Consider the following 7,535-nt stretch of genomic DNA (forward strand, 5'->3'; position numbering starts at 1 on the left):
TGCCAAGGATGAGAAACCCTGGAATAGATGAAGTAAATGTACGTACGGTAGTATAAAAGTCAGGACAATGGGACTCCTCAGTGGCACCTTCCGTTAAGCATCTGCCTTCGGCTCAGGTCATGATCTCAGGGTCCTGGCAGCAAGCCCCATGTCTCGCTCTCTGCTCGGCAGGGAGTCTGCTTCTCCCCCTCTCTGCTCATGCTTTCCCTCTCTCTCTCTCAAATAAATAAATAAAATCTTTTTTAAAAATTTTAAAAAAACTAAAGTCATGACAAATATTCCTATAGTGACTATTACTTTTTTTTAAAGCATAAGCACATGTAGCTAAAATCCATTTTCTTCCTCATATGCCTGATGCAGACATTCCTCTCACTGTCTAAATGAAAACAAATGCCCAGAGAGAGCCAGTGTCTCACGTGGGGTCAAAACATCTGGAAAGAAGTTGAGACCACAGAGCTTGCCTGTGCTCACTGTCTCCCTGAATCCCCATCTCACTCCTGGTATTACCAGGCTCCTATTGAGTTACTCCCTTCTCCCCACCCCCTCCGCCGTTTCTCCCTAGCCCCTACCTTAAAGGATTTTGTCAAAAACAAAAACAAAAACAAAAAACCCTCAGAGTCCATTGTGCTAGAACCCTGGAGGCACATATGTGATATTTGGAAGGCATAAGGGAGGCAGACATTTTCTTCCAGCCCCCGAGTCACAGAGATGGGGGTTATTCCGCAGCTGCAAGCCGCAAGCTATCTGCAGCTTCGTGTTGAGGAGTGGCAGTTGTGTGGTGACAGGGCCCGGATGGCAGGAGAGCCGCTAGCAGAGCTTCCTGATTCCCCACCGCCTTTTCCGGGGCAGAGGCAGATGCTCCTCCATCCAGCGGGGGCAGCCATCTTGTCTCCGGAGCTGTTCCTAGATGCCGGCGGAAGCCCGCCTCCAGCCCTTGCAGCCCTTACCGTCACCCCTAATGCCCTCTGTGAAATCCCTTCTATATAGCTAGTGTAGTTTCTATTTCTGCAACAGATCCCAGATCCGTGCACTCACCCTTGAGCTAAAAGCCGTCAGATGCGGACAGCGAGCCCCTGTGTTCAGGGAGGACACGGACAGAACTGTGGTTCTTCATGGGGTTCCCATCCTGCAGCAGGAGCAGCAGCACCGGGAACTTGTTAGAAATGCAGAGCCTCAGGCACCATCCCAGACCTTCCGGATCAAGCTCTGGGAGTGGGGCCCAGTGATCTATATTCTAACAAGCCCTCCAGGTGATTCTGATGCATATTAAAGTTGAGAACCAGTACATTAGAAGAAATTTATACAAAACAACAACAAGGAAAGAAATTTGTACATAAGTATTTTCCTCCGCTTGCTGAAACCTAACCTGTATGCTCTCCTTTCGTACAGCCACGCTTCACAGGCCTCTGAGGAGAAGAGCAGAGCTGAACTTGGCTGAATACCTCTCCCCTAACTGCAGCTGGGGTGGGAGCGGGGTGAGCTCAGGCGCTCACTCCAGAAGAATCTGAAGCAGGTCACACAAACAAGGACTCTCTTCCCTGCAATCACCTCGGAGGGAGAAGGGGGGACCCACCAGTTACATGCTGGAAGGGATGCCAGGTCAAGCCTGAAGGTCACATCCACATCGGTCAGGCACAACCGCTGGATGAACTGTAGAAGGGGAGGCCCAGACCCAGATGACCCAGGGAAGTACAGACTGGGTTTCAACAAGCATGGGTGGACAGCACGTGGCTTGGTAGCTTTCTGGAAGTAAAGCACCATGTTATTCAACTACTTTTATCATGTGCCCGGGCTCCGGGCTCTTTGATGCAAGACGGAAAGTAGCAAGCAAGGTGAACATTGTCCCTGACTCCAAGGGCTCACAGCTAACCAAGTGAAAAGTGTTAAAGGGCCAGTGCAGAACTGCAGGTTACAGAATATGTATCATTATGGCATCTGCAAGAAAGAATGTACTACCCAAGTGCCTGGGTGTGCAGGGACAGGACGGAGGAGGTGGTTAACTCTCTCAAGAAAACACTGCTCCAGAAAAAGGGGAGCCCTCCTACTGTGGACCCCCCAGGGATCTCCTCCAGGCGACAGGTTGTCAACCTGATGTTCAATTCCATATGAGCTTTAAAATAATAAAACTCCATCTTTCTAAAGAGAATCTGCAACGCAGGCTTGTCTTCTCCCATTTGTCTAAATTGGTTAAGTCTGATAACATTAGAAATACACCTAGGCAGCTCCCACTTCATGTCAGAATTCCTGAAAATTAGACTTCTGGCGTTAAAATACTAAGAGGAAATCAACCCAAGCCCCTGATCCATTTACTAAGATATATTAAAAACTATGAGGTTTTGTTGTTAAGCGCTCAAGCCATTCTGGATGACTGGGCGATTGCCGTGGGGCTAACTGGGAGTTGCTGAATGTGTATGTGGTTACCACTCACCCTTCTAGTGATATCTGGCGTGCTTTGCAAAACATCCGCATGGGATTCTACCACCTGGACTGGAATACAACGTAAGACTTAGCACATAACTTTGCCTACCAATTGTATTATATTGAGTTTTGGGGGCCACGAATATAAAATTTTCTTATATAAAATTGGCCAAAACCATTATACTGAGAAATATGTAGGTTATTTGAGTTTGTGTATTAAAAATCAAGAGGTGGACATATTTTGAACGTGTTAACTGGGATGGTGATAGTGGGATACGCCACACACACACACACACACACACACACACACACACACACTTGTTGGGTCCTATCTTACCATGTGACTTCCATGACTCTCTGTGCTAGTCATTCTGTGGATTCCCCTCCAGTAAACATTCCCTGCAACACTACACCTGATCTCTGCCCAGCAGGCTGACCCTCCAGACTGCATCACCTAAGTTCCTTGCCCTGTGGCTTCTGACTGGGTCTAGCCAATAGGGGGCACCAGAAAAAGATGAAAGAGTAGGAACAAAGAAAGGAAGGTTTGAGTAGGTATTTCCTGCCTTCCCATTTGGCCACTGTCTTGGCAATGGCTGTTTCTTTAAAGCTAGGGTGCTTCGGGTGACTTCCCCTCTAGACTACGGTGCTCGGGTAACTCCGTAACTGTCCCCTGCACTTCCCTCTTCAGGCCTGGGGTGGTGGTAACAACCTCCCACTATCACTTGTCCTGAGTCTCACTGTTTTATGTCACTCCCCTTAATCTTGCCCACTCACCCATAAAGTCCTGCCATGGAGCTCTCTTCAGTTAAACCCTGGGCCCGTGCTCTCCGTTTCCTATCAGGAGCCCGACTGAGACTCCTCCTTGCCACTTCATTACATGCACTGCATGGGCAAAGTAAGCAATATCACTTTTATATATTTTAACTATTTCTTTTTCAGGCACAGAGATTCAGAGAAAAGGTTGGGAGGCTTATAGAGATGCTTAGCATGCAAGACTTGAATAACCAAATTCTTAGTTGGTGCAATAACACTAATACTAGTAGCAAGTAGTTGTAAAAACAATGGCAATAGCTAAATAGTTAGTGCCTACTATGTGCAAAGACTGATGCCAGTCACTTTACATTAATTATCTCATTAAATTCACACAGCCTAAGTAGAATTTTTCACTGTTTGTAGATGAGGAAACGGAATTATAAGTAAAAGCCACATAACCCATAAGTGGCAAAAGCAGGATGTGGACCCAGGTCTGATACAAAAGCCATTAATCTTGGGCGCCTGGGTGGCTCAGTCAGTTAAGTGTCTGCCTTCAGCTCAAGTCATGATCCCGAGGTTCTGGGACTGAGTCCCACAGAGCGGGGAGCCCTCTTCTCCCTCTGCCTCTGCCTCCAACTCTCTGTCTCTCATGAGTAAATTAAAAATCAAAATCTAAAAAAAAAGCATTAATCTAGAAAAAAATCTTTTAAAAAAGCCATTAATCTTTCTTTCCATTATACCTGTTATTCATATGTCTATACTAGACAGAACTCTTTCTGTTGCAAGTGGCAGGAACCTGCAACTCATAAAGTTGACAGCCTATAACCCAAAAGGTTCTATGGGATAGGCTGGTGATGGGTAGTAAGGAGGGCACGTATTGCTTGGTGCACTGGGTGTTATACGCAACTAATGAATCATCGAACTTTACATCAAAAACGAGGGATGTACTGTATGGTGACTAAGATAACATAATAAAAAATTATTATAAAAAAGAAAAAGAAGATGTGGTCCATATATATAATGGAATATTACTCAGCCATCAGAAAAAAAGATTATCCAACATTTGCAGCAACATGGACGGGACTGGAGGAGATTATGCTAAGTGAAATAAGTCAAGCAGAGAAAGACAATTATCATACAATTTCACTCATTTATGGAACATAAGAAGTAGCAGGGAGATTGGTAGGAGAAGGAAGGGAAGAATAAAGGGGGGCGTAAATAGAAGGGGGAATGAACCACGAGAGGATGACTGGATTAGGAAGTTGTGGTCCATATATACAATGGAATATTACTCAGCTATCAGAAAGAACGAGTTCTCAACATTTGCTGCAACATGGATGGCACTGGAGGAGATAATGCTAAGTGAAATAAGTCAAGCAGAGAAAGACAATTATCATATGATTTCTCTCATCTGTGGAACATAAGAACTAGGAAGATCGGTAGGGGAAGAAAGGGATAAAGAAAGGGGGGTAATCAGAAGGGGAAATGAAGCATGAGAGACTATGGACTTTGAGAAACAAACTGAGGGCTTCGGACGGGAGGGGGTGGGGGAATGAGATAGACTGGTGATGGGTAGTAAGGAGGGCACGTATTGCATGGTGCACTGGGTGTTATACGCAACTAATGAATCATCGAACTTTACATCAGAAACCAGGGATGTACTGTATGGTGACTAACATAATATAATAAAAAAACATTTAAAAAAAATAAAGTTACTGCAAAAGCTCAGAATCAAAACAAGAACTTACCAGCCTGGGTTTGAAAAGCGCGAGCCCGACCACCTAATCCCCCTCCAGCTCGGCTCTCAATTCAATGTCCAAGGAAGTTGAATAGAACTCAGATACCCCCAGGACCCCTTCTGTCTCTTTTCTTCACTTGTCTCTGAGAGCAGCTTTCTCCTCTCCGATGGGCTTCTCCATGAGACTGGATATATGAGATGAAAACTCCGGCACCAGCCAAGCAAATATAGAGCTCCTAACACATTAAATTAGCCAGCATCTCAAGACTCATCTTTCCAATTTGCCACAAGGCAAGAAAGGGCTTTTCTCCAGTTATTCAAGTTCAAAAAAAAAAAGAAAGAAAAGAAAAAATCCCAGGGATGGTCTCCGATTGGCCCAGAATGACTCACATGTCCACCTCTTAGAAAAATGAGTAAAGCCAGAGAGATAATCAAAATGTGAATAACATACCCACCCCTGGGGGGGGGGGGAGAACTGATGCTTTGACTGGCAGCTTAAGTAGCATAAGAATGAGAGGAAACTAAGCCAGAGGAAGGGAGAGGGACGCTGGGCAAACCACCACAACAGACAAACATTATGAAGTCCTCTCAAGTTACCTTTGTTAATGCATTTCTCACCTTGGAAGTTTAAAAGGAAGATGACTGAACTTAGACAGGACTTGACCCCTTGCAGCCTATAATTCACTATTTTTTCTGAGCACTGTATGAGACAAAACATTAGGTACCAGCAAACTGGGCCGGGAGATGTAATGATCAGACCATTGACATTCTCAGATCTTGAACTCCCAGTGGATAAGTCTCTCAAGATGGCATGGGACCAAGCTGACAAAGGTAACTGAATTCAGTCCAGGCACAGGGAAGCATGTGGAGAACGGCAGCCCCTAGAAATGCAGTCCAGAGGTAAACTGAGTAGTATACTAAGAATATAATGCTAACACCAACAGTAATAGTAGATAATAACAGTTGGCTCTTACAATGTACGAGAACCTATTCTGAGTGCTCTGCGTATATAAACTAAGTAAATCGCCATAGCAACCCTACAAGGTCGGGACTACAGTCTCACCCCCAGAGCGAGTTTCAGTAATGTGCCCAAAGTAAGCGACCCAAACCCAGGCAGTCATGCTCCAGAACTCATACCTTTAAGCACCACCCCGCACCCTAGAGTGGGAAATCATCTGGAATCATCACAGCAAACCTGAACTTGCCTAATCATTGGATTGCCATTGTAATTAAGAAAAAGCAAAAGAAAAGCCACCCCACATCTCCCATGTACACTCACAGTTGTCCCCTTGCCAATAAACCAATGTCAGGTGATGGATTTCTTAAACAGGACGCACAGAGTACACATCTTGAGTATACCAGCTGACAAATTGGACTACATCAAAAATTAACACTTCTCCGTAACAAAAGGCATCAGAAGCAAAATTCAAAGATAAGTTACAGACCAGAAGAAGCCTCAGTAGTGCTCGAAATGAACAAAGGATTAAAACCCTACGTATATATTAAAAAAAAAAAAACTCTTAGAAATTAATAACCCAAGGGAAAAACAGACAAAGGCAATGAAAAGGTGTTTTCGGAAGACGAAACCCAGTGGGTCAATAAGCATATGGAAAGACTGTCCACTTTATGAGTAGTCAGGAAAATGGAAATAAAACATCAGTGAGAAAGAGTTCATACCCACCCATCCGACTGGCAATACAGTTCAAGGCTTACAAGGCCTGGTGCTTGCAAGGATGCAGGGAGATGGGAAGCTCATATCCTGATGGGGGCAGCGGGGGTGTGTGGCAGTACAAACACAACCTCTTTGGAGAACAATTTGACAATACCTGCCATGGTTAAAGTACCCACACCCTTACACCCAGCAATCCCACACAGTTACGGGTCCTCCAGTCGCTCACGCAGCTGCCCAAGGAGACATCCGCAAGAATGTATGTGGCAGGGGGGTTGTAATCATGAGACATTTCAAACAACTGTACTTGGCAAACCACAGGGCAGTCATCAATTAATCGTGGCATGTTCCTACAATGGAAGATTCCACAGCAGTTCAGAGGAAGAAAGGGAAGTGATACGCATCAAAATAGATAGAAAACATCGTATTAAATGCAAAATGGAGCTACAACAACATATGAAGAGTTTAATGCGAATTGTGTACATTTTAATTTCCATACAACACATATCGTACAAAATATAATGTACGTACAGCATTTACATAGCATCTAAAATATAAGTTCATGTTTGTATAAACATATAATCGCATTTTTCACTGAACTAACATAATACTTAATTTAAGCTTGAACTTTATGTCGTATATAATTTTATATAATTGTGTGTAATATGTATAGATTATATTTATATTAAATATAAAATTTAATTCACATTCAGTATGAAGTTATGTCTTTTAAGTTTATAACATTTTATGTGCATATGAATATATAATAAGAATGTGAAATACACGTACAACGGTTATAAACATCGCTGTCGTACTCACCTCTGGGAGAAGATTGGATCTGGGAGGGCTACAGAAGAAACTTTAATTATATTTATAATGTTTTATTTCTTAAAGGATAAATAAATCTGGAGAGAGGGCACATGAGTGTTATATTCTATTTCTACTATTTCTTTAAAT

The sequence above is a fragment of the Ursus maritimus genome, unplaced genomic scaffold (assembly GCF_017311325.1).
Source record: "Ursus maritimus isolate PB19 unplaced genomic scaffold, ASM1731132v1 scaffold_1, whole genome shotgun sequence".
Taxonomy (NCBI): Eukaryota; Metazoa; Chordata; class Mammalia; order Carnivora; family Ursidae; genus Ursus; species Ursus maritimus.